Raw genomic sequence first — 24,380 nt, forward strand, 5'->3', positions numbered from 1 at the left:
GTGAAAACTTGGATATTTCTGAGCTGTTGACTTGCGGCAAAAGGATAATAGATATCTATATGATTTGTTGTCTTGCTTGTGGAAAAGAGATTGTGTGAGTGGCTGGGTGTGGGTGTTCAGAGAGATCATGGTGTTATTTGCTAGGTAGCACAGCAGGGAAGGTATATAGGGTGAAATCTTGCTCTGTGATCCATACTTTTCAGGTCTTAACCCATTTCCCCAGGCCCTTCTTTTACCAAGATCTCTCCAGTTTGACAGTGAACCCTGACCATCACATGGGTACATTGGATTCACATGGCAAGTCAGTGATCTACAGTAGCAAGCAGAAGCTGAACTTTGACTTCCCATTGATCCCTATGCTCAGGCACATGGGTTTCAATTTTTCTAAATGAAAAACAATTCTTGGCTGGTGAAGGACTTTCTCGCTTGCTAGATTAAACAATAATTGAAAAGTTCTGAAATTCTGGGGCTTTTTCACATATTTCCATGGCTAACCTTCCAATTCCATTAAATGAGGATTTTTGTGTGTTTGAACTTTGACGTTTGGTCAGCAGTCATGGGGCAGGGCGTCTGTATTCAGCTGGCGAGGATTTTTGAAAGGTATCTTTTAATTCTGGAGCTCTGTAAAAACCAGAACACAAGCTACATTGAGTCAATGAATCCCGCAGCCTGCCTGCCCTGCTCTGCCCACTTTTGGGACCGTGCCAGCCTGGATCCATGCACTCTGACAAAATGGTGACCACAAGCAGATTGTATTTCTGAGACCCCATTCCTGGTGTGAAACTGGTCTCCATATGGGCCAGTATGCCAACTTTTGAATCGGGCTCTTAAAAATGAAACACAAGTACTCCCAAAAGCCTTTCTGATCCCTTGAAGACATTACTTTGTAGTTTGTCTAGTTTAATATTTTCACAGTGTTCTGTGAGAACACAGCAAATTAACAACTTCCCCATATTAAACCTAGTAGGCCCTACCTACTGTTCAACACAAAGTGACTCTCTGCAGCAGTAATTCCAAGGTAGCAGTTTTGTATCACGTGAGCTACAGCTCACTTCATCGGATGCATGATAAGAATGTAGAGGCATGTTCTGCCTGTTAAAAATTGTAGGGATATTTTAATACAGTAAAGTTAAATAAAGCAATAAAGCTATGGGATAAAATGATGTTTAAAAATTAAACATGAAAACAGGCCTGCAGTCTGCAATACCAAAGATTTTCAAAAAGTAAAATATTACTACATTTAATGTCGATCATCCAAAGTAACATTAAAAATGTGTAATGGCTTCCAATTGGATAAATCCCCTGGCTCTGTAATTAAGAATATTGTAAACCCATCTCAGTCAGGCAAACTAAATAATTTTGAAATGAATTGCTTAGAACACTGTATCTGGAGTGGCCTGCAAATGGTATATTTTTATTATCTCCACTATTAACAGTCAATAGGCTAGCAAAAATTATTGTTAAACCATGGACAGATCCTAATGCCGATGGCAAAATGTCTGCTGATTCTGATGGAACCAAGGTTTGGCACAAAGGCCTCAGTTCAGGAAAGCAACCTTTTTTCAGGAAAGAACTTAAGCATGAGGTAAATGGGACTTAAACACATGCTTAAATTTTTTCCTGTGTAGCCTGAACAATTGTTACACTTCTAAGATTATGTATTGGGGTGCAACCTGCGCTTGTCACAGAAACCAGGTTCTTTTTCTAGGTGGCTACTTAGAGTTAATTGTGAAGATGGAACTTGGTAAAACACATGGAAAAACTTTATTTAATACAGACAACTATAATTAAGGTCATAAGAAAGGCTCAATATACATAAATATAGGAATAAGATAAGGGTGGTAAAGTGGTTTCTTGTTTTGTTCATACTTACAGTATTGCATTATGCATGCTTACAGTTTATGGGGACCTTTGGAAACAAAGATAGAATGGAAAGTAAGTGGAGCCCATCATAAGGGAGGTCCTGATTCAGTTTACACTGTCTCGGGGACCTGACCAATCCAAAGAAACAGGAACTTTGTGTATTCCTTATGGTAATAATACAGATATATGCCACATTTGATCTTTTACCCTGATTAGAATAAGGTCTATAGCTGCCCCTATCCCTATGTGGCCTTTGGGGTATCCATAATAAAGCCTCAAACATTAATATTAATGATTTACATCACTTATTTCTTAATAATTCCTATGTGTAAATGTTGTCTGTTTAGATACTGCATAGCCACCCAGTTGCTAAAGTGCTCCAAAACTCCCAATGCAGAATTTTGTGGTATACAGTACTCGTCTGTGGTTACTTGTTTGTCTCTCAGAATGAGTGTGCAAAGTATCTGATCTGGGGTTATCTGCTTAGGCCTACGCTATTCAGCTAAATCCCAGCATAACTATTCCCGCAAGGCCTCATACAAATACAAATTATAGCAAGCCTAATAACCCAGTTATTTATTGTCCTACTTGCTGTTACACCTTTCATAACTTTCATTAAAAATGCTTAGCAAAGGACTTTTTTATTGTCCATCACCTATAATCCCTCTGAGACCAGATCAGGGTTCAATGGTCAACACCTGAATTAGGGTCTGACTGCATTAAGGCTCCAATTCAGCAAGGTACTTAAGTGCATGCGTAGTCCCACTGACTTCAGGTAGTTCTCACTGAAGTCAATGGGGCTTCTTATGTGCTTAAAGTTAGCAAGGTGCTTAAGCATGTGCCTGAATCAAGGCCTAAATGTTGCCAAACATATGACTCTGCAGCAGTAGTAGATTTTTCTAATAAAAATGGCATTTGATCCAATATCAAACACACTTTATTTCCATGGAGGTTTTTCTACCAAACTTCAGAGTGGCTAAAAGGGAGAAAATATGCTGCTTTAAACACTGCAATCTTAATGCTTAACCCAGAAGCTTTGATGTCTCACTTCATCTGGAAACCAGCCTGTTTGCAAAACGTTGTTGGCGTTACCAAATGATAAGCCGACTATCATGATAAGAAACCTCTGTGGGCTTGTAGGATAATGTATATTTGTTGAGATCCTACTCCATGTACAAGATAAGCAGGGTGGGAAAAAAAAATCACCTGCTAAAAAACAGCTACATTTTTTAAAAAAGAAATGGCTGCAAAAAGATGACTGTCATTTAAAGCTGAATAAGACATGCTGGATTCAGAACAGGTGTAAACGGCTGCAGTTCTGTTTACTTAATTGCAGCTGTATCTCTTCACACCCGGTCTGAATTTGGCCCAATAATTATTCTCCTTTTTAATGAAAAATGTTGACTATTGTTTAATAATATCCCATATCATACCTTTGTTTGGGAACAGCTTTGGGTCCAAGGTCAAATGAATGATAGAGGTGACCAATGATAGAGGTGACCAGTATCAGTCATTCTTTAGTTAGTACTGTGTACCCACTAACCACTTTTCTGCTGAATAGGGATAGAGTTTATAACCAAACCGAGATAAGACACAGTATGTTACACTGGCCTTCAAACAGTGGAGCTAAAACTTAAAACCAATGCAATTCTGTACTGCCCTATGGCCCATGCAAGAGTTGTTAGGTTAATGGGGTACACATCACATCCCGATAGCTGCCACTCACCACCAAAAAGGTTTTTTAAAGATAATGATATATACAATGTAATGTCTATTCTCCATATGTCTACAAAGAATAGTCAACATTCCAGATCTGTTATGTTCCTCAATAAGATGTCTAGCACAAGAGCCAAGTGTTCCTGAGATTTAAAATATATTCTTGGAAGGTTGAAGACTGAGCCAGAATTGGCTTTTGTACATTAAAATGTATGAGATGAGCAATGCTTGAGAAATTCGTTTGCCTGTGATGAGTAGGCAGCTCTTGCAGGCATGTTGGCGGTTAATCAGTTTCTGCAGAACTTAAGCTTCCTCCCAAAATATGACGCTGGAGCTCTTATGGGAGAGAAGGGAAACCTTAATGTGAAATGAATGGAAACATGCAAGGACTGTGTGTCAACAGAGTTGATTGCTTTGGCATCTGAGGGTATGCAATCCCTGCATCCTGCCCCTATCTCTTGCACAGCAGAATTGCACTGGCTTCACTGTAAGAAGATTCTTCTAAGTTGTGGAGAAGTGTGTGTGATTTGCCCCATTTCAATGAGTGTTACAATCTGAAATATGCGGAGGTTCAGACTGTTTGTTTTTTTCCTGCAACAACCTCTGAGTTGCCATTCCTATATCCCTCCCATGCTCACTTCAAAAACAGGCAGCAGGTAGGATATATCTCCTGGTTGGCGACCTGCCGGATGATTTATAGGGTATGCTCCTGATGTTATAAATGTGGAGCAGAACTGGCCCCATGTGTGCCAGTGGGGTAGATCTATCGCTATCAATAGATGATAAATCATGAGATTCAATTTACAGTTCAAGGTAGATTTGTCTCACAAGTGAACTAGTTAAGCTCAAATCCTGTGGGTGAAAGAATGAGAAAGAGAATCTAGGCTCTGATTTCCAGCTGGAATAAATAGTCATAGCTGATGTTACTTGCTAGTACTTAATATTTATGCTTTAGATATCAAAAACTTTCTAACTCTGTGACACTCCAAAACCACAGATGAAATGAAAGGTGATGCAGATTTTGGGGGTGCCATTTTCTCCACAGTTGTGTGTTAACTTTCTGTGGCTGTGTCTCATTTACCTTGAAATCACTTCTGAATGGCAATAGTTACATTGAATATAACACGATCAGACTTTTGGGTAGAGTTTTAAGTGATAGACAAATTTGATTTGCCCTGCAACAACAAAGCAAAATCCTGAAGCGTGTTGACATCTGTTATGATTCTGAGACACATTAGTGGCTTATGTCTGTATGTAGTTATTGTTGTTAATAGAGATTATGCCTGTAGATAGTGGTTGCTTTAAAACTGAGAACATGAAAAATCAAACAAACAGCATTTGCCAACTGGTAATACACTGTGGTATTTGAGTTAAGTTTTCCATGAACCCTATAATAGGGGAATAGTAAGAGGCAGAAAATTTAGAATAGGGTGCTTTAAGCTGTGATGCCTGTTTGAAGACTGCAAAAAAGAACCGGAGTACTGTTCTTTTTGCGGATACAGACTAACACGGCTGCTACTCTGAAACCTGTTTGGAGACTGTTAGCAGATGTTGGATTTCTAATGGTGACTACTGCATCAGCGAAGAATTGAGTAAGATTGCAGTATGGGGAAAATGCTGAGTGTATAACATTGATATACTATTGAAAGATAAGTTATAAGCAGAACTACTGGAAATTTAAAATAGTACAGTCTTTGGGGAGAAAAGATAAGGTGGCAGTATGAATTTATACATACACCAACAGCGTGCTCTTTTCCTTTAGGCAGGGCAGTCTAATTATAGTATGCTGCACACGTGGCTATATATATAACTAACCACAATATGCACAGTTATCAGAAAGAAAGAATAAAACACATAAGGCATGGGAAAATTTTGGAATACAGTGAAAGACAAGGGGAGCGTGAAGAGAATGAGCACTGGGTACTTAAAACATCATTTGTACTGTAGCACAGCCAAGCCACATTTAGAGCACTTATGCGACCCAATATCAAGTCAAAAACGTTTTATGAAACTGTGTAATCAGCTCCAAGTGGCTGCCTTGCAAATCTCAAGAGCCGAAACTGACCTCAGGCTAGTGGCCACCTCTACTGCATTTTTGCTTGAATGAACTTTAATTTAACTCTTTAGCAAGAAAACAAGAACAGTGCGAGTTGCAAAAAAATATATATAAAAATTCTCTTGGATAGAAGCCAAGACTGGTGTAAAGAGTTTCATGCACCCCAAATGAAAAGCAACGGTTGTCTAGTGCATTTGTAAGGGCCTGGATGAGGGATAAGTAAAGTTCACAGGATGGTTAGTTTTCTCTGTTCTGCTTCTTAGATGTAAATTAACTGGATCACTTCTTGAGATTGGTGGGTTTCTCTGTGAGTAAAGAGCCCATTCCCAGGAGACAATTGCAGAAACTGAATCCTCTCTGGAGATCCTATCAGCCTGGATTTTAAATATGCACTAAATTCTGCTCTTGGCAACACCTGTGCAAGTAATGTTGCATAGGTGTCACTGAGGGCAGAATCTGATTGGATGACCCAAATTAATCCTTAGCTTTTAAATTAGCTTTTTCTAATTTTGTGTATGAAATATTTGTGTTTTATCAACACTTAAATTTTTGAATTTTCTCATATTGATATCAAAAATGTTTGTCCAAAGAAAAAAATAAAAAATAGATTTTACTCATGAATATGGCCAATAGTGAGTCCAATCTACTTCCTTTAAGCCAAACACAACAAAATGGGTTCCTAAAGGAATCTGGAATAAAAGAAATACTGGAAAGATGAAAGGATTACTGTTCTAATATGCAGAAAAGGATGGAATACACTTGCTTTAGTGAATTGCTTTAGTGAATTCCTATTGATTTTTTTAATAATTATATGGTAAAAAATGAGACAGTCAGCAATTTTTCAGTAATAGACAGTGACACTTTTTTGGGGGTATTTGTATATCTGATTTTGTAAGCCAGATTTTTTTTAAGTGAGGTAAAACTTGGGGGTGCAGAAGACATATCAGACTCCAGAAAGGGGTACAGTAGTCTGGAAAGGTTGAGAGCCACCAGGTTAAGGGAAGAAAAAATATCATAGTGCGTGAACTAGTATAGATCACATCTGAATGATTTTTGCCAAATATAATACTTTGATCTTTGAGTTTAGTGTTTATGTGGGAATGTAATGGATCTTTGAAGCTTTCTATCTCCAAGCTGTAAGACATTTTCCTTACTCAATGAGAAATCAAATGCAGTGGTTTTCCCTAGAATATTTCATTGTAACTGCTTTAAGGAAGTTACTTTTAAAGCTGAAACCTTTGATTGCGGACCCCGTGGGATGGTCATTCAGCCAAGGAGAGCAGAGAAGAAGTTGTTTTTACTAGTGAGGTAGAATTATTTAGGACCTTAAAGAGTTTAAAAAGCTGAACAAAACGCTGAGCAAGCAAGTTCCCTAATCAAAAGAAAGTATTTTATATTAAAATAGAACATTGCCAATCTGCCAAAAAACACGCAGTCTTTATTTTTTTTGCCAGAAATGAATAGCAAGTATTGAATTTCCTTATTTTTGCAAAAATTAATATATGATTATTAATAAATTTAAATTTCCGTTGCCAAAGTAAATGAGCTTCTCATTATCTAGGACATAATAAGGTTGACTGTGATGTGTTGTTACCCTTTCTTTTTGATTGATTGTTCACTCATGAGACAGAGAAAGTGGCATAGTGGGAATTTGACCCTTAGCTGTCAGAAATCCCTGGGTGAATCACTACTATCCGACATAGCACTGTAAAATGTCCCAAAAGGCATTGCACTTTGTTAGCAGCCTAGGACATACTGAGATATCCATGGTGCATCACACTTTACATCAACGCAAACACTCCTGGTGAGTACCTACAGTGCCAATGCATGCAGCCAAGTGTCCGTGAACCCGGGCAACATACAAACTTTGGCGGCTGTATGTCAATGTAATTTGTGTCAACAAAACTCTGTAGGGTAGACATGGCCTACCTCAAAGAACTATAGTAATTTACAAAGGGTTTCTTGGTGTTTTGACTAGCAAGGTTCTACTGCATTAGGGCTTGGCTCGCTAGGTTTGGAACACCTAAGAACTGATCTGAACCTCAAAATGAACTCTCCACCTCTTTGTAGTAATCGGGAACTCCCTGATATCCAACAAAACTCATCAAAGGGTCAGGCATTCTCTGCTGGGCTTGGCTGCTTACTTCATTTCTCAACCGTACCAGAACTTCACTGGGGAGAAGTGTGTATGGAATCCTGGGTGATCCTGGAGGATACGACAACTAAGTAGAATAGACTGCCTCTGGATTAGCACAGAGTGTCACGGCAACTGAGCCTCTGTGGTAGGAATTTAGCAAAATTAAGGAGACCTAGATTTGGCGGGGGGGTGGTCAGAAAGATAGCAGATGTACTATGTCCACAGCTTCTTCCAGTTTGAGAGAGACTACCTAACCAGATGTGGGAAAAGTCGTTGAAACCAGAAGAAATTGTCAAAATGAGGTGTGATGAGGGTGAACTCTCTAAAGATCATTCGCTCTGCACGCACTAAATATAAAACACATATATGTAGGCAAAATCCAGTGACAATGTTAGTTACAACTCAGTAAATTGGTACAATTTCCAGACTGAAGACAGGGTTGTCAGAGGAAAACTATTCAACAGAAGAGCTTAAGATAAAGCACCCATGCTTCCATCCTCTTTACAGATTGGAGAGGGTTCTAGGGAGAGCTGAAAATTGATTCTGGGTTTGGAAGTGAGAAACTTACAATTGATGACTGAACAAGCTTAATCTATTCAGTTTTTCAAAGAGAAGGATAAGAGGCAACTTGACCGCTGTCTAGAAGTGCCTACAGAAGGAGATGTCTGATACTTGAGGGCTCTTTAAAAACAGAATTCAGTGGTTGAAGCTAGAAACATTAAAACTGGAAATAAGATGTAATTTTGTTTTTTAATCAGCAAAGGTAGTTAACCATTAGAACAGTGTACCACATTCCTGGGTAAAATATCCAGTCAGTCAGTCTTCCAGTCAAGATTGGATTCCTTTTTAAAACATACTTTTCAGCTCAACCACATGTTACTGTGCTCAGTGCAGGAATTACAGGGTGAAGTTCTATGGTTTGCCTTATGCAAGAGTTCGGACTGGATGATCCCTGTGGTCTCTTCTATGAATCCAGAGAATACACTGCAGAGTGGAAGCATCTGGATGGAAGTAGGCTACCTGAGTTTGGGAATGCTGCAATCGCCATGTTTGCAGGGGGATTCCCCCTCAATCCCCTTTCTCGGTTGTAGGAATGAAAACGTCTGTAGTTTAACTTGTTTTCAGTTCACTTTCCATTCATGGTTGAAAAGATTTCTCGCCTCCCACAATGTATTTTATTTTTACTTCTAGTCTAACTTACATAAGGAAACAAACCTGTTAGGCATGTGGCTTGGCACATCTGAAATGTAAAATATGATTTTCACAGCTGCTTATCCATAATTCAAAATGTTGAATCCTACAGGTCACAGCTTGACTCTCTTAATCCCACCTCCCCAATTTTAGCAGCCAAACCCTTGACTCCTGTGGGTGGGTTTCTCTGCAGGGGTTGGCAAACTAGATTAGAAGAGAGAAGAACTGACCTGCAACTTCCCCTCCCCCTACTCAGGCTGATGAGCCCAATAGCCCAGGAAGCTGGTGCTCCGTCTTTGTGCAGGGAGCAGAAAGTTCTTAGATCCAACCCATCAGCTCTTGTCCTACCCCTTATTCTTCTGCCAGGGATCCTTACCCTCATGCCATGTTCCCTTTTTCTTTGCCAGAAGTACACTGCGTTATGATCTTCTGACCTCCACGGAGGAGTGAATGGGGTTTGGCCCTAAAGCAATATAAGGGAAGCCAGAATTATTTAATACTGATGCCACTAAGTGTGGAAAACATATTTCAGTTAACAGCAACTGTTTCGCAACTTAATGTCTTCTTTATCTTGTTGGACTCACTGCCTGGAAGATGCCGTGTTGGTCTTGTAGTAGGATGACACCACAAGGTGACCTGTAGTAGGAAGACACCACATGGGACTGGCCCAAACCTTTCTTTCCCTCCCCTCCCCACCCCAGCCACTTGCCTGAGCCCCTGTCCCCGCACAGGGCTGGCCTGAGCTGCTCGCTCCAGCGCTGCCTGCCCCCTGCATGAGGCTGTGGCTGGTTGCTCGAACCTTGCCTGCCCACTGCCTCCCCCTGCATGGGGCTATCATCGTGCCCCTCCCCTCGCTCCTCCACACCCTACTTTTTTGACAGAAGTTGTCATTTGTCCCGTTTGCTCTTGCCAACTGATCAAGTCAGCCAGAGAAGATGGGACAAATGCCCATCTTTGCCAAAAAAGTTGGAATGGACGGGACAGGGTTTAAAAAAGGAACTGTCCCAGCCAAACTGGGATGTGTGGTCACCCTATCCTGAGGTTCTGTTGCACTTTAAAAGCATCCTGTGATAAGCGTGTACAAACCCCACCTGGACGCTGGGAGAGAAGTTTCAGAGTAGCAGCCGTGTTAGCCTGTATTCGCAAAAAGAAAAGGAGGACTTGTGGCACCTTAGAGACCAATAACCAATTTATTTGAGCATGAGCTTTCGTGAGTTACAGCTCACTTCATCGGATGCATACTGTGGAAAATACAGTGGGGAGATTTATATACACACAGAACATGAAACAATGGGTGTTATCATACACACTGTAAGGAGAGTGATCACTTAAGATGAGCTATTACCAGCAGGAGAGCGGGCGTGGGGGAAGAAGTGGTTAACCCTTGGCCTCTGGTCAGCAATAGGACTATGCCTGTCCTGAGTATAGGAATTCACATAATAGCAGAGCTGGGCCAGAAACAGGAAATTAATGAGCCACCTGGGAAATATGAGGAATGGAGGGATTTTGCAGGGTGGGGGTGTGGCAACAACTGATTACAGAAGTCAGAATGAAGGCCGCCTGTGAGGGAAGACTCAAGCTATGTCTACACTGCTGCCAGGGGTATAACATGAGCTTATATAGACACATGTACTCTACCTTTAATCTAATCTAACTAGTGCCGCTCAAAGCAGTAGTGAGGATGCAGTGGCACTGGCTGGCAATGTGAATAAGTATCCCAGGGCTTGCACACCGCTGCATCCTCACTGAGCCATGCTTGTTAGATTAAACCTACAGTGGGTATGTTTACACGAGCTGCAAATCATACCTCCATTTATAGCATAGGTGTAGCCTCCGAAGAGTTTTGTATCCTCAGTGGGGAGAGCTGCCTTCTAATTTATGGGACCTACATGAAGGAACCTCCCACGTATACTTTGATCTCTGACTGAGAAAGACAGTTTTGCATTTCTCTTTAGCCCTTAAAGCTCCATTCTTTTGTCCTTATAGATGTGCAGTAAATAGCATCACGGCAATATCTAAACCATATCTGTTTGCACAGGGTTAATTTTTATACTTGACGTGACACATAATGCATTCAGTAACAGTCTTGGTGTAAGATTTAGCTTGTCAGTCATAAAAAGGGCCTGGTTCTCCTTCTTAGGAAAGCAAACCTGTAATAGTTCCCTGGTTGTCAGGGTACCTGAGCATGAAGAATGTAGTCTAAATGTGCTCTTAATAACTCACTTCTGTTCAGAATAATTCTTTAATCTGCAGTTCTTGTAGGATTAATTATTAAAGCTAACTTCACGCTACTTATCCTGGTTCACACAAACTTTTGTCTTTATACCCCATATGGCAATTCAGCAAGTCTTTATACGCACTGTAGATTTTACATCCTCTAAGAACAGCCTCCCTCAGTGTATTTTGGACAGGGATAGATATGTTACATAGCATGCTGTATTCAAACTGCTTCCGTGCTGTCTGCTGCCGCTTCTACTCCAATGCAAATGGCTGATTTCACATAGTCTGATCTGGGTGTCACTCAAATAACGAAGCAAGGGCAGCCCACTAGACTTTTTGTAAGCTAAGGAGAAAAAAATCGATTTTAATCCCCAGGAGCAGGGCCCATTGGTGCAGAAGGTCACTAAAGATTAGCAATTGTTCTACAGCGCTGAAGTCTGGATAAAAGGATTCAGGAGGAGAGAAAAGACATGAGTTTGGAACAAGATGTGTACTGCATCACTGCCTTGGTATATAATTAGGGGAAAGCTCAGAATCTCCAACACAGGTGGACTCTGTATTAGGGGGTTTGTTGAGGGTAGGGGAGAATTTGTTTCGCATAGTATATAATAAAGGTGTAAAATAAGGGAAAATAAAGACCTGCATCAGTTGTTGAAAACATTGGGCTCAAAGCACAATCCTTACGCATGTGAAGTTCTAATTCATACAAATGGTCCTATTGAAATGACACAAGGCAGCACTGGGCCTGGTGTTTAGCAAATATACTGGAGAAACTGGGAACTATCCAAAATACTGGCAGAGCTGCTGTCTGGGTGAACTGCAGCATGCAGTGAGATTCATGCTGCAGTTGGCTCTCTAGAAAATATTTTCTTTTTGCTATTGGATCAGAATTCTGTGCCTTACAATGATGGTTTTGCTGGCCTGTTCTTACCTCACCTTTCGCTTTCCTATTTTTTAATTCCCCTTGTATGTGTGTGTTTGTATGTGGGATGTAATCCCATAAGAGAAGTATTTGCCTGCAGGTCAATGGTAAGAGACTGATCTCTCTCAATGACACCTTTGTCTATAATATGGACACACAAATATTTTAAAGGTTTTCCTGAAAAATATCCAGTTATGAGCCTTTTTTGCTGCAGGGAGGGCAGATGCATAGTGCTGATATAGCAGCAGAAAAATAGCTGGTGTGTGGTGGCACCAGAAGGCACCAAACTAATTATCCAGCTGTCATTCGTAAACGGGCTGTTAATGGTTCATGAAGATTCAGGTTGACTCTCTGGCAGCTGAATCTAAACCCTTGAACAAAGAAAAGAAAAAAAAGTCTGGTTCCAGTGTAAAGCATTTGCTGTGAAAATCAATACTCAGTAATGCGGAGTCAGGTTCTTTTTCACTTGATATTCCGTATGACGAACTCCTGTTAACTTCATTGTGCGTTAAATGCACGTATCAAAGAGAGACTGGACCCCTTAGCTTGCATCTGAGCCCGTAACTCATTAATTTTCAGAGCGAAGCCCTTGGTGAGGAAGAGCAGCCTGACTGTAAGCTTCGCAGGTGAATGATCATCACTGAGCTGAGACAGAAACTATGTGGTTTCTTTCCAGCAGACTCTTTGTGCCTTCAAGGAAAACATTGATGTTTAACAAGTCTTGTTGTACAGTGTCCAATTTATGACGTTCACAGGAGTTGGGTATCTTAACAAGTGCTTTAAAAAAATCCAAAATCCACTTCCCCATCATATTGTATGTAAGATGGCTTTGCAAAATAAAGGTTCATATGGGGAAATTCAAGAAATTGAGAGAGACTCTCTACTTACCTGGCTATAGAAGTGGTATACACCTTCTCCTTCCCCAGCTACAAGAGCTAAATAACTCCTCCTTTATAATAGAAATAACTGTAAAGTTAACTTTTCTTCCTCTAAAAAATCCAATTTTTTTAATGGATTTCCCCCCCTCCCACCCCGCACAATCTGTTCTTTTACTGTGCATAGGAATGTACTCCAGTGTTTGAGCAGCAAGGGGACATTAATTTGCTTGAGATAACTGTTGGAATTGAAAAAGAAAGGAATACTTCTCTCGGTTTTAAGGTTATTACACACACAGCTTCACTATTTTTTTTTTTTTTGGTATTTGAAAACAATGCAATTTAATTAAAACTTCATATCTATTTTTTTTGCCAGCATGTCGCTTTAAAAGTAAAGCAAGAGTGAGGGAATTAGGTGGAATAGGAATATGCAATGTTTGTGTTGAGGAGACTCTTCCTTTCAGGTACTATTTACATTTGGATATTTTAAAAAAATGGAAAGATTTCTATTGTTACCACTCAAGAAAGAGATCTTGGAGTCATTGTGGATAGTTCTCTGAAAACATCCACTCGGTGTGCAGCACCAGTCAAAAAAGCATACAGGAATGTTAGGAGGCATTAGGAAAGGGCTAGATAATAGGACAGGAAATACCATAATGCCACTAATAGATATATATCCATGGTGTATCCACAGTTTGAACCTGCTTGCAGATCTGGTCACCCCATCTCAAAAAAGATATATTAGAACTGGAAAAGGTACAGAAAAGGGCAACCACATAATTAGGGGTATGGAACAGCTTCTATATGAGGAGCGATTAAAAAGACAGGGGCCATTCAGTTTAAAAAAGAGACGACTAAGGGGGAATATGTTAAAGATCTATAAAATCATGAATGGTGTCGAGAAAGTGAATATGGAAATTTTATTTACCCCTTCACATAACGCACAAAGCAGAGGTCACCTGATGAAAAAAATAAGCAGCTGGTTTCAAACAAACAGAAGGAAGTACTTCTTCACACAGCGCATAGTCAGCTTGTGGAACCCATTGCCAGGGGATGGTGTGAAGGCCAAATGTATAACTAGGTTCTAAAAAGAATTAGATAAGTTCCTGGAGGGTAGTTCCAGCAGTGGTTATTAGCCAAGATGGTCAAGGACACAACCCCGTGCTCTGGGTGTTCCTAACTCCCTGACTGCCAGAAGCTGGAACTGGATAACCGGGGATAGATCACTCGTTAATTACCCTGTTTTGTTCATTCCCTCTGAAGCACCTGGAACTGGCCACTGTCAGAAGACAGGGTACTGAGCTAGATAGACCATTGGTCTGAAACAGTATGGCCGTTCTTATATTGGTTTTTAATCTTTTTACAAAACATAGTTGGGGCCAAATTTGGTTTAACTGTCACAGCAAAGAAAGTAGTGAGACTAGGGCCTGACTTTCTTCTCACAACTGTGTTAATCAGCAGTAATTTGAGTATGAGAAAAAGAATTGGGCTAATGAGGCCTAAATGTGCCCCTGCTGAGGTCATTGGCAAAACTTGTATTGGTTTCAATGGGAGGGGGTTACAAAGCCCTGGTCCTTACAGCATTCTAGATGAGATGCGTTTCCTTTACTGAAGCTGCAATAGAGTGCAACTAGACAGTTTAATGAAAAGCTAACCTTGGAGTAGGAAGGTACATACTCTAAGATATACCTTGGATCTTTGTACTGTAGCTAACTTAGGCAGAGCCAATTGTAAGGAATTTGTTCACTGTATTCCAAGGGAAACTAGCTTTCACATCTCAAGAGAGTGACTGTTCACATCTAACTATAAAATGATGAATAACAATGTTAAAATTTCAGGTTTCAGAGTAACAGCCGTGTTAGTCTGTATTCGCAAAAAGAAAAGGAGTACTTGTGGCACTTTAGAGACTAACCAATTTATTTGACCATGAGCTTTCGTGAGCTACAGCTCACTTTATCGGATGCATCCGATGAAGTGAGCTGTAACTCACGAAAGCTCAAGCTCAAATAAATTGGTTAGTCTCTAAGGTGCCACAAGTACTCCTTTTCTTTTAATGTTAAAATTTAACTCTCTTCTTCAGGACTGAACCTAGAGATACCATGAATTTCTACTGTCTGAGATGCCCTGACATTATAAACAGAAAATCATAACTCCACAATATATTATTCTTTATGGATTATGGTTCTTCCATTTCTTAATAACAGTGGAAGCAGTAAAGTCCATTTGACTCTCTGATACTATTAAATTAAGGACAAAATTCCTCCACTCTTATTCAACTTGAGTAGTACCTTACTCAGAGTAGTTTCATTCAATGTGATTGGAATTGGGTTCTTTATGGTTTTGGTTTGACTCTCATTGTTTCCTTCTTCTCTCCTGTTGGTGACTGCATCCACGTGTTGCCTCTTGCTTTACACTTTGATTATAAGCTTTTTGAGACAAGTGCCGCCTTTTTCATCTGTATTTGTACAGAACCGAGCACAATTGGATCTCGGTCCATGCTTTGGATTCCTACATGCTAGTGAAATACAGATAATAAGTAGTGGTAGAATCTGCCCCTAAAACAATAGTTTTAATTGTGTCACTTTTCAGGTCATAAACTGTTGGTCAGTTTCTCCTCTAGAGCAAATTCTGATTAGACAGGGATTTTGCACAAAGTCAGGCATTTTATTTTGCAAGTAGTGAGATGTTAGGGGGCTTATTCCTTCACCCACTTACTTCCCTGGTCCTTCTTGCATGAACAGAGATCAACAATACCCAAAGTCCAAAGGTGCAAACAATTCGATGTTTACTGGTGTGAACTTCCAGCAAGCACTATTCCAGTTTCCTTACTTAGTGTCCCCCTTCCCAGCTCTGACACCACAGAGCCTTACACCTGTGTCCCTGTTCCCATTTCCTCCTTTAGCAAAACATGATTCCAATTTCCCCACCCCCATTCCCTGTTTCCATCCTCCCCCACCCACCCACTCTCTGATTGACTGCAGACTATATAGTAAAACTTGAGTTCTGCTTAGCTATACCTTAACCAATCATTTTCCTGAAATTTAACTAACCAATCCTAACATATTGTAACATGATTATGTAACCAATTATATCCCACTACCTTAATTAGTTTACACCCAGCAAAATTAATTGTATGGCAGACGGGAACAATCACAGAACCAGACAGTGATTATATAGACAAACAATAGCAAAGTGGGAACTATAATGACAAAACAATACAGAAGTGAGGATTTCACATCCCAGCTATTGATAAGTGAGTTCTTGCCAGACAGGATGCTATCAAACTAAGTTTCCTTTTACATCTTCTAGGCACTTCCCTTTCTCTGGAGGTGATAGGCATTATCACGACAGGATTGTATTCCTAACAGCCCAATAGCACCTTATTTCAATGTGACTAGTTTGGAATGTGAGGAGGTGACCGGTCGCTTCCCAGCTTATGGCTGCCTCTGTTGCTTAGCCAAAGGCCTTAGCCTAAGAACAGGGCCTCAGACTGTCACAGTAAGAAAAGGACGTTACATTGGCAGACAGTGATTTTTATTCTTTCTTTTACACCTCTAACTAGCCAAGTGATAAGAATACACCTAAATTCTTAGAGTATAGGCCTTTACAGACAGGCCTGAATATCTGTATCTTAACATGAGATATAATTAAATCAGCCATGCTATTGTCTGTCACTTGTGGTGGAATTCACCTGCGTGGAAGGTAGGAAAGGGATTCATCAAGATCCTAAAGAAATTTTTTAAACCTTATGCATTTGTAACTTTTATTTCATATTTAATTTGGTTTCCCACTGTGAGCAACTCGCAATGGTTCATTTGATTGCTAGTGCTCTTTCAGTACCACAAAGGGATGCTTAGGATTTTTATTCATTAATTTCATTACTCATTAATTCATTCATTAATTCATTTACTCATTAATTCATGTTGATCCTGGAGTTTTTGAAATGGAAAATAGGAACATTTTATTTTATCGTTCCAAGCTACTGCTCACCAACATCAAGACTGCTCAGATTTGCTTGTTCAAAATAGCTTCCTTGTTGTAGCTCAGTGGAAATTCAAACACCAATGAATTGCAATTTGGGGCATGTACTGGAAATTTTCCAGTGTTCCAACTGATCACTTACTAGGTGACCTGATAGAAATTCTGATGATATTCAATTTGAGACAATTTTCCCAGTAGAAAAAAAGCAAATTTTGAGGGGAAAGAAAATGGCTTCTCCTAAATGTCAAGTGTTTCTGGTAAAAAAATGTTTACTGCAAGAAGTGACTTCCCTATTGCTAATTTAGCAACCGTGCAAACTTCTTCTTAAACTCTACACATAAAGAAATAGATTGTGTACAACTCTTATAGGCATTGTTGACCACTTACTCATGAGTGTAATTCTCCTGAGTCATTGGGACTGGTTACATGAGCAACCAGCTCACTAGAGCTGTTTGGAATTTTTTTGGACAATTATTCATCAAAAAATGGAATTTCATTTACTTCAGGGTAATAGGAGCCAATAGAGTTACTTGGCTATAAATGAAAGTAGAATTGAGCTCCATACTGATAGTAATAAAAATTGGTTATTTCCAGTGGCCCAACAAGTTGGGTGGTAGAGTAGTGATCTTGAGGTTGCCATCATTGGCTTAGTCTTCCAATAGTAAAGGAGGACTACAGAGGGAAATTACTTCACATCTTCTCTCTGTTGATCAAAGCATGGCCTGACTTGCTTGTTTATTTTAAAAGCTGGTCCCCAAAACCTCTTAAATCAGCCTGATTTCCACCATCTTCATCACCAGTAGAGTGGTCTATAGAGTAGCCTTGTCAACTCAATCCAGCAGAGTTCATTCTTCATCATTGTTCCTCTGTGGTTCACCTCACCAGTTCCCCCACTGTTCTTGTATCCTAACTAGAGTATATCTTTTGTTTCCAGGCCTAACATTTCTTCTTGGTATTTTTATTGGTGTCAGTGTTCCCTCTTTGTCTTAATCTGACTTGACTTCATGTAGTTTTGTTCATTCTAGCAGATTAACTGGCTTGGATTTTTGTGCATCAGTTCCTCATCTGTGATGACATTTTCATCAGTTCTCACTAAGGCCAGATTGACCGAATCTTTTTGGTGGGAGTATTTGTTCTGGATTTGCCTCTAATGTAAGCCTTGCATGTGACTCATCTTTGGATTTTGGCTGAATAACACATCTTTCATTGCTACCTATCAGTAGCCTTTCTTATTCAGAAGGTTTACTGTCATTCTCACCTTTTCCTCCCCACAAATTGACCAATTTATTGATTAAAATAAATTCTGGCATTGCTAGTTATTTGTATTCCAGTAAGGCCTAGAGACTTCAACCAAGCTCAGGATTCCATTTTGGTAGATGCTGAACAAACACGTAATAAGAGAGGGGCCCCATGGAGCCTACGACTTAAATAGATAAGAAAGACAAGGGGAAACAGAGGCACAGAAAAGGGAAAGGCCTCACTCATAGTCAAACAGCAGGTCAGTGACCAATCCAGGAGTACAGTCCAGTGCCCTACCAACATTGATCCTGTTTTGATCTAAACCTACCTGTGTTTTTATAGATTCAGGAATGAGGTAGATTTCAGGTAGAATCAAGTAGATTTCCATAATCACAGGACCTGCAGAATTTCTTCCATTATTATTGTATTCTCTGGCATAAACTTCTCCATTTCAGTTGAGACAAACCTTTTTCTGAACTTCCCACCCCAAATGCTGCTGTTTTGAGATAAAATAGAACCAGGAAACCCAAACACATCTGGGAAGGGGGTGGGGGCTGGGTGAGTTGTAGTAGAGCTATTTGGCAATCAATAATCGCATTTCGTGAGACCTTCTGAAATTTTTCATGAAAAACATGAGCAAGAGACCCCAGAATAGCCAACAGCCCCATGGTTAGAGCACTGACCTGGGATGTGGAAGGCCCAGGTTCAACTCATTGATCCAGATCCAACAGGGGGGTCTCTGGGTTTCCACATTGCTGATCAGTGTCCTAACTGCTGCATTATGAGCTATTCTGTAACCATGATCTTTCTCTCCCGCTCTGACAAGAAATTTCTTCCTAGACCTGGAAAACACCTTTGTTGAAACTGATGAAACATTAGCTGCAGCGAGGAATGACCAGGTTTGGGAGTGGGAGAAATGTACACTGTCTGGTTTCCAGGCCAGCAGAGATTCTCTTTCATTCAGCCCCTGGGAGAAGCCATGGCAGGAAGGGTCTCTAATTTCCCTTGCTTGGTGGCCTGAGGTTAAAAATACGCTGGTCCCTACTCCAGGCAAGGCTCTGCCCACATGTCTTGAGGGAAGAGGAGCTAGCTGCCCAGGGTTGGCTGCTGTCCCCTTGCATGAAGTTTGGGAATGCAGGTAGGCTGCATGTGGGAGAAAAGGATCTTCCACTAGGCATGTTGCTGGGTTCATGATTGATCTCATAGAAAGATCACCATTCTCTCTCCAATTCCTGTAGCATTTTAGACTAGATGCTATATAGATTTGTTGGTTTCATTCCTCTTAGAATCTGTAGCCCCTCGATTCATGCCTGTTAGATCTGGGAGATGCTGGTAAGCATGTCTCTGAGAGACTGGACCTTTGCAGACTTTTTACTTTGTTTTTAAAACAGAAAGTTGTAGTAGTCAATCCCAAACATACTAAATAGCAAATTAATATTCAGTTTAAAGGTCATTCCATTGACTTGGTCAAACCAGGGCGTCTTTGTGATGCTTTCTCCCACTTGCAACATTACTGTCTATGCTTCCTCTCCACCATATGCCCTTACAGACAAAAGGAGTGTAATGACTTCTCCATCCTGCTTCCTCTCTACATCTGACAGCCTCTTTCCCTCCTCACTTCTGTTCCAACTCATCCTTCACAGGAAGCGTATCTTCTGGAAATGAATCTTCTGATCTCCAGACATCCCCAGTGCTCCTCATTCACTTACCCTCAGCTGCCTGCCTTATCTCCTTGTCTGCGGCTACTCAGGGCTCCAGGCCAATTCCCTCTTCTCTGGTTGGGTTTCAGGCTCAGAGGGCAGTTTAAGACTACTAGTGATGGTAGAGAAATTAGATGCACCAGGGGCAGAGGCTCGGGGCAAAGGCTGGGGGCAGAAGAAAGGAGGCATATCAGGAATTGTTCCTTCCAAGATTCCTCAAGTCCCGCCTTATCTGTTATCATCCAGAAACCACAGTGGCCTCCAAAATCCCTAGAAAATTAGCTGTCAGGGGATACCCACCTTAAATGGTCCAGTTTTCTAAGTACAGAATTTAAAAGGTTTTTAGGTTTGAAAAAGGTTTAAATCCTTTAAGCCGATGATGTTCACAACACCGTGAATCTGGTTTAGGTGCGTCACTGGTCTGGACAATGTAAATATATGTGTGTGCGTTTTACCTTCCAACAGCTAACAGTTGCTTTGAGAGTGCTAAGGAGATCTGATTTTGCTTTAGGCTAATAGCTATCCAAGTGTTTCGTAGTTGTGGGTAACAATTGTTTGCAAATGCATTATTGCTTTATCATCATAACTGTCAAAATCTGAAAGATGCTATTGCAGTAAATTGAATATAATGGGCTATGTCTGATTTTCTTTGAATTAGTGAAATATTACATTCTGAAATATTTACTAATGCCAATTAAGAGCTCACTATGGAATGTATCTAGTGCTCCATTGTTGAGATTCCTCAGGCACCGAACAAACTGAGAAAATAATAACAAAGGAAAATAAATTCACCTTAATTGCAATTCAATGTACCTTTTGCAGTTCTTAATTGAATAAGTGTGTGAACGATCCATCGGGATAGCCCTTTATTCAGCAACGCACTTAAGTATCTGCTTAAGTCCCCTTGACTTCTGGGACTAAGTGCTTCGCTGGGATCATATCTGCATATTCCAGTAGAAGCCTCCAAAGCGCCAGAAACTGAAGTAAGGTTTGTTTTCTGGTGTCTCACCTAAACATTTAATATTGTTGCCACAGAACAAACCCAGTGTAGCTTCTTGGATCTTCTACCTGTAACAGTGCAGAGTAATAAAACAGTGCAGTTGTGGTGTCTGGCTGACAAAATGAGGATTGAATCTGGGACCCCAAACTCCCCACGGGGGTGCTGTAAACACACTTATCCTTTGTGGATTGGGCACCGGAGGGGACCTGTAATTGACACTGACCAGTGGGTTACACAAAAATTATGTAATGTAATCTAGGAAAAAACAAAACCGTTCAATGTACACTGCTATGATTCTCACACACAACCTTCAAAGCAAATTCTAATTATGTAGCGATTTAGCCTCTCCTGCGTTCTCTTCATTCTTGTTTAGCTAGCAGGTTCATTAGGAACTAATGTTAAATTTGCTGGAGTATACAAAGGAATGGCTCCTGAGCCACTGATTAAATGGGAAGGTGTAGAGGGCCAAGGCATTTAACTGGAGACATGGGCGTTGTTAATTCCTTTGTTTACTCTGGCCAACTCAATGTTGTTATAATGAAAGGGGAGAAAATGGGCTATTTTTGTTAGAAAATGAAGTGTTTACTATGAAATTTTATAGCAAATATCCTTCCAGCCTCTATGGAAATAGGGTGCTCCATTTTCTCAGCAGGAAAGGGCATTTATGGCAAAACAAAAGTGCTTGGAATATAAAGGAGTATAAATATCTGATTGCCTTGCAAGTGAGTGGATGATGGATAATACACATTTGTGCCCAACTCGGGATTTTTGTAGTGTCGTCAGTGCACTGAGGTGCACTTAGCACTGTGTCTTGCATTTCTTTCATGGAAAGCTGGCATCCAGAGGACAGCCTAATGTATTCTAGTGGCCTTGATTGAAGATATCTTAATGATGGTAACTTGTATTTCCATAGCACCTTTCATCCAGGATGACCTGAAAGCGCTTCCAGATGGATTATTCTGTAAATATGGAGAGAGCGATCGCTTTGTTTGCTATTGAAATGCAGTCATCCAGCAGATTTTTAGCAGCGCCTACCCTAGAAATGGTAGGGCAGGTGGTCAGTTATGACTATGGTTCCAGCTTGGCTAGGAATTGTGTACATCCTCTTTTTTGTTACCCCATCTTCTGCAAACCCTTCCCTAGCCCGCTTGATTGTCTAATCTGCCTTTCACAGCTTCTCCTCTGGATGGCAATGCTCACTGGGGCTAATTCTCTGTTTGCGTGTGGCCTAGTACAATGGGGCCCAACCGGACTAGCCTATAGGTGCTACCACAATGTAAATATCAAATCACAATAATACTATACAGTAGTATAGGGCAGGTAACAAAGAGGAATGCACTGTGAAAGCAAGAGAACTGCTTCTTGTGTTCTCAATGGGAGACTACTATGAACCAAAGCTCTGCAAAGACACCTTCAGAAACAAATGTTTGAATGTTTAAAACTACTGTTATATTTTGTAGGAGGTACTTTGGGCAAAAAATGAGCCTCGGGCATAGCAGGGAGAGACCATCACTAGTCCATTCCCATAGAATCTTTTAATTATAAAACAGAGAGAGAGAATTTATAAATATGTAATACCTAGAAGTCACTGGGCTACTCAATTATTCATGTCCATAAAAAAATGCATTTACTTGAACAAAGGGGAAGAACAAGAAGGGAAATTTCTATTGGTAATTTGTTAATATTGGAGCTGGGTAAATACTGGCAATAAATACATTTTTAAAATTTGTTTTTTTTCAACTAATTTGTTTTTGTTCACTTTCTGTGATTATTCCAGCAAATCAGTTTCCTGGCAGTTACAGTCCGTGCAAACTGTGACTTTTGAGTGAACATTGCACAGTATTTGTGGCAAACCAGTTCTAAATTTGCAATCATGTGTATTCTCACCAGAACAGAAACCCGCCACATGACCTTGATGTCCAATCGTGTCACAAATGTTGAATACTTGCAACAGTCTGGCTCAGAATGAGAGAAAAGCCAAGAATTATTCCAAAAAGAATTGCCAATAAGAATATGTTTGAATAAATTGGAATCTGTTAAGAAATCTCATGAACAGAAAAAGGTGAAATTAATTAGAGGATTAATTTATGAATTATTCACCCAGCTTTAGTAATCAAGTCCAATTCTCTGCTGGTGTAAATTAATGGAGCTTCATTGTCTTTGGTGAAGCTGAGCCAATTTATGCCAGCAGAGAATTGGGGCTGTTATCTCTTTATAACATTATTACCCCAGAGATAATATCTATTTTTTTCTGTTTGCCCATGATTATCATCTGCAGTAGTACAGCAAGCAATTTGAGCCATTGTATTGTCAGAAGTCATCAGAATCAGCATTCTGTTTCTGTGGACCAGAAGCATGTTTGTAAATAAAAAGCATTAAAAGAACTGGCCCACAGGTCAGATCCTTCCCATACTGTTGAGCAAAGTTCTGGTCCTGATCCGAACAGAACCGCTCAGGGCCCCCTTTGATGTATAATTGTTAATGACTACCCTCCCAGTGACTCCTCCACGTTCTTGTTGCTATGCTGTCTCCTTCTGGGGTTATTGACTGAGCCTCATAACATACTTGTGATGATGTTCAGGTATAACTTGTGCTGGAAGCCCTTGACCTAGACATCAAAGTGACCGTTAAGGATTCGGGATGTAAGCTGAGAGTTCTACCACGCGCTCTGAATTTGTTTGCTTTTGTAAAAACTGTGTAAGTAAGACCTTTAATGCTGTTTAATGTAGCTTTCCATCTGTGAATTATGTAACTATACATTTCACACACTCTAAAGTGGTTACTGCCTGTGGATTTTCATCAGCTGTTTCTATAACTGTTGTTGGTTTTGCACTGCATAAAACACCCATTGCTCCTTCAAATCCAAAATTACACCCATTTTGGTCCTATCCCTTTCCCTCGTCAAATTATATTTATTGATCTTTACTTGGAGAATTCAGAGTTGAATTTTTTTGGTTTGTTTTTTTAGAGTTGCCTCTTTTTAGCAGTCATTTTTCTGACTCTTTAGGGGAGAATACCCTCTCTCTTCAGCATATCTGTAACATATTTATCTTCTATTTTATAGCTTTACTTATTTACTTATATGGCCTGTTGTCAATATTAGCCCCTTCTTTAAAGTGTTTTGGAGGTGTTCATGTATAGAGCCTGATTCAAAGCCCAGTGAAGTCAACCGGGAATCTTTCAATTGATTTCAGTGGATCAGATTTACAGAGCTGGGAGAATATTGCACAAAACTTTCCACCAGTATTCCTTTAAATTCTAAAGCTCTTTGAATGTGATCCCCTTCAGTGTTTGATTTCTGCAAACATTCATATTTAGAGGTCTTCCGGAAGCAGTGTTTGCACAAAGACTATTCTTTATCAAATATTGTAGGATATTTGTGGGAAATCTAATTTTGAATTTGTAATTGCAAGTATTCACATTGAAAACCGTGTCTTCTGCGATTGTATGAAGCATGTGACCTGAGTCTCCAACAAAGAA

General features: G+C 40.1%; 1 protein-coding gene across 11 annotated transcripts in view; it reads left to right on the forward strand.

Annotated features, from left to right (window-relative positions):
* IL1RAPL2 (interleukin 1 receptor accessory protein like 2) overlaps positions 1-24,380 on the forward strand; it is a 551,213-nt gene that overhangs the window by 153,163 nt on the left and 373,670 nt on the right. The window lies entirely within an intron of this gene.

Source organism: Caretta caretta, chromosome 9 (genome assembly GCF_965140235.1).
Source record: "Caretta caretta isolate rCarCar2 chromosome 9, rCarCar1.hap1, whole genome shotgun sequence".
NCBI lineage: Eukaryota > Metazoa > Chordata > Testudines > Cheloniidae > Caretta > Caretta caretta.